Genomic DNA, 4,820 nt, shown 5'->3' with positions numbered 1-4,820 from the left:
ATTTTGGAAGGGTAATTTTATAAGATAAGAAAAACAAAAATTATATTTCATTGCATAATACAAAACAACGTGTTTAGTTGAAGTGGTCAAGATAAGGTGAGAATGGGTTATAGATCTTTAGGTCATAGGGTTTTCTCTTGTACCTAAAAAATTAATAATTTGACTATTTATAAATGTTAATTTATTTATATTAAAATTGTCTTGATTAGCATTTAACTTGTAATTAATGGCTGCCTGGAAATTGTATGAGAAATCGAAGTACGTAGATGCTTCTTGAATTTTGGGATCAAATCCCCAAGCAATGTGTGTGGGCAAGGTTAAAAGAATGAAAGATAAACATGTTTCTTTCCTTATTGGTTGGGTGGTTGATTGGTTTGAACTTTTTGTAAACAAAATCTATTAATTCCTTTCTTGTGCCAATCGTCTGTTATTGCAAACGCAAATAGTGACATTAACAATTCCACCGACTTATGGAGTGGGTACACAAAGCTTTATACTATTTTTAATAATTTGGAATATTCAAGTGGGCCTCTTTAACTATCAAGCTTTCATTATTACAATTTTTGGGATCTTTGACGATATTGTTTTCAAATGATTTTTGAATTATTAAAAAAATTTTAATAATTTTTTATTTTTTATTTTATTTAATTAAATTTTTATATTTTTATTTTAAGTCAAATATAATTTTATAATTAACAAGTGATTTATTATTATTTATTAAAATGTCGCTTGTTATTTTATACTCATGTGATACTAACATGAAAGATGAAAAATATCGTGTGACCCTATCATCTTGTCTATCATTATTTATTATAATATAATGTGATACTGACATGAAGGGTGAAAAATATCACGTGATCGTATTATCTTGTCCATCATTATTTATTATGACATGTTGATACATTGTAGTATAAAAATAATAAATGATAAGTTATATTTTTGATTAATGATAAACAATCAATCAAACAATTAGTTAAAAGAGCGTATTTAATTTAAAATAAAAATATAACAGTTTGATTAAATGTAACAGAAGAATAAAAATTAATTTGAATTTTGACTCAATAATAAATGTATATATTTTTCTGATCAAAAAATTAAATTCAACTCTTAATTTTTTGTCTTGCAAAATTAAACGAAACTTCAAATGATTACTTTTTAATGATTTTAAGAAGGAAGGTTTTGTTTTCTGGGTAGAGGTATGGGGTTTGAGAGGGAAATTAAGCTGCAAAGAAAAGAGCCCAGAGGAAAATGGCCTTGCTGAGGATCAATGTAGCAGAAAGAAATTGAATGGGAAAGAGACGTCACACATGCCCTCTTACTTTATTGACCTTACTTCAATTAAAAAACAAAACTGCTTTTTGCTAGTCTTTACTTTGTCGTGGCACATCACCTTTTAGCCACACTAATTGTGGCACAATCTCAAATTTGAGTCTGACCCTTTGAGATGCTTACATTTATCAGTAAACTAAATACTTATACATTTTTTTAAAATGTTTTTAGTGTCACTTTTGCATCGTTGATGTAGAATTTGAAAGTGAAATTTACTTAACATTGTTGTTTCACGTTTTGATAAGGTCAAATATATGTGGATGATATGAAAGATCAAATTCTTTATTAATATAACATGAATAAAAAATTGACTTAAACTTAAAACTTAATGTCTCTTTAAACCTAAGGTTTATAAGAGCCTACGTCTTATCTTAGGGTGAAACAAGGGTGGCTATCAAATTTGATTTTTGGGTTTTGGCTGGTGTGGATTAGGGTTAGAGATTAGTTTACTGAAGGTTGAACATAACAAGATGGAGGATATCAACAAGTGGAAAAATTTTAAGTTATCCAAGGATGAAGCATGTCAATTTCAGTTTAATAGAGAACCAAGTTCTGATCCATTGATAGAATGTATGTGCCACTACTTGATTGGTTCAATATGGAAAGGATGGGAAATAGATAGGGATGTAGTGAAGGAGATTAAAGATAGTAATTTTTTGTTTAATTTTGACGATAAAGGAGATTATGAACGTAAAAGATTGAAGGCCGTGGTCATTTGACAAAAATCTTATGGTTTTGAAAGAGTTTGATGTGGAGTTTATGGAGCCTGAAAAGGTTGATTTCGGAAAAGAGGAGTTTTGGCTTCATGTGACGGGACTACCAATAAGGTTCATGGATAAAGAAGTGGCTACTGCAATTGGGAATGTGCTGGAAAAGTTTATGAAGGTTGATGGTGAAAATGGTGATCTAAGAGATAGTTTCATTAGAATTCGGGTACTACTAGACTTAAATAAACCCTTGCGGAAAGTAATGCTTCTTTCATTGGATGAAAACCAAGTTAAATGGATTACCTTTCAATACCAAAGGCTTATTAGATTTTGTTATAGATGTGGAGTTATGGGCCATAATGAAACTAAATGCATGAATCCTTGCAGAGATTAAAATGGGGAAGAAGTTGTAAAGCAGTGTGGGAATTTTTAGTTATTTCGATGAGAAAAAAAGCAATAGAGATTGTGTTTAAAGGAGTATGCAATGGAGGGATATAGGTAAAACTCATACGGCTGATTATAGGTGATAACTCTAAGATATAGAGTTGTTTGGGTTTAATTTTGATAATAAATTAATGTAGTTCTTGTTGTAATGCATAAAAATTAATAGGTTTTATTTAATTATTTTAAATTAGTTAATTTAGATGAGTAAATCTAATCTTAGTTAATTTTATACTTAATTTGGTGTTAATGTGGTTAAGATAGGCTATTATTGATTTATTTGTACTTTTGTAGGTGTTTGATGAAAGAAGAATTTTAATGAAAGAAGGAAAGCAATTTTGAGATGCAGGCTTCCACTGTACATGTTTCGGTATTTGACCATAACTCTCTTTACAGGGCTCCAAATGAAGCCATTCTTGAACTATTGGAAGATAAGAGAAAAATCTATAACTTTCATGTTTAGCACTTCACTTAGTTCGGCCTAGTAGGTAGTCAAAACGCTTGTCAAAATTGACGTACTGTAACAGTCCTAAAACAATTATGATTTTTGGGTAAGGTTGTGACTCACATAGTCGGATGAGGAAATCCTAGTTGAAATTGACTTCTTTCTTAACCCAACTTGACCTAACTTCAAAGTCTATAAAAACAACCTTTTGAAAGACTTTTAAAAGGAAAAGAGGAAAAAGAGAGCAAAAACATCAAATTAATAGTTGAGAGTCAAGCCACAAGAGTCATTGAAGCTAAGAAGAATTTGACGGATTCAAGGAGATTTGAAGATCAAGAATACGACTCTTGAGTTTTTCTATAATTTCTTTTATTTTCTTATTTTCTTGATTTTGTTTTTAATGTTTAAATTTTATTTGATAATAATGTCTGACTTGACGGGAAACTAAATTGTTAATCTAAGATTATGATTGAACTTATTATGTAGTTTGAATTTTTTATCTCTTTTTTGATTATGTTTGATAGATTTAAGTATTTATTTTATTATGCTCTTAATGCTTCTAGTTGACTAGCCACCAATTAGATTGAATTGGAAACCTAAGTTAAACCTCGACGAAGGAGATTTAGATAAACTTTGAATAGATTAGCGTATGATCGAATACACTTAGTTGAATAGGTGGTTTGATTTGCATATAAGATAGACATACACCTATAAGCCATACGTAGTCAAAATTAGGGCACAAACTTAATGAATTTTTCATAATATAATTTGCATAGACATATAATAAATTAATTGAGAGATGTATTTTTATGAAAAACTCAATAGAGACTTGTAAGTAATTTAAAACTCTAGGTTACCAATTTAATCCATTAAACTGAGTTAAAAGAGAGAGACAATATTCAGATGAAGTATTGAGAGACATCATAATCTTAGGTTTGTTAATCACTAGAAGTTAAATTTGCTGATATATTAGTTTTAATTATTAATTTATTAATTTAAAATTTTCTTTTTAATTTTAATTGTTTAGATAAAATTAATGTGTGTTAATTTTAGTAGTTAACAATAAGGATTAATTCAATTCTCTGTGGGATCGACATTTTACTCATCTCTATATTATCTTTGCAATACGTACACTTACATGAGTAGAAAATTATACAACAATAGAAAAAATAAAAATGATAATAGTTGTGGTCTTAAGTTCACATTAAAAACTCTATGTGAAATTTTGAACTAAAACCATGGAGAGGACAAAGTGTCTAGTTCTGAGTGGTTAGTGGATGATACGATGTGTGGGATGTTTGAGTAGAATCTATATGCAAAATCGCCAATAGAAGAAAAACAAAATTGTGAAGTAGGTGAGTTGTAGAAGCAAAATCTGGAAAATTATGCTAGTTTAAATGATGGGGCTAAATAGATACGAGGCTCAAAGCAGAATATAAATGTAGCATTGTTAGTTGATGTAGGTACACAAAACCATGAGGTAGATGAGTTGTAATAACAAAAACTGGTTAATTGTGCTATGTCAAATAATGAGGTTAAGGAGATATGAGACCCAAATAATAAGATTGATAATAACTAGAACATGGCATGTAAATGTAAAAGGAAAAATTCAGATTCTAACTCCAAAGAGATGGAGGTATTGAAGAAAATGAGGACTGGAGATGTTAGTTTGTTTGAAATAGTAGTGCAAAATAGTTTAGAGGACCGGCACCGCCCAAATAAATGAAAATCTTGTGTTGGAATTGCTAAGAGCTCAAGAACCCTTGGATAGTTCAATTATTCCTCAAATATTTCAGGAGTCATAATCCTGATTTTGTGTTCTTGATGGAAACTAAGAAGAATAAGATTAAAATGGAAAGGTTGAAATTGTTGTTTGGTATGGATTACTGTTTGACAAT

Source organism: Theobroma umbraticum, unplaced genomic scaffold, assembly GCF_002168275.2.
Source record: "Theobroma umbraticum cultivar Fairchild unplaced genomic scaffold, ASM216827v3 scaffold_95.0, whole genome shotgun sequence".
NCBI lineage: Eukaryota > Viridiplantae > Streptophyta > Magnoliopsida > Malvales > Malvaceae > Theobroma > Theobroma umbraticum.
This window is presented reverse-complemented; position numbering follows the sequence as displayed.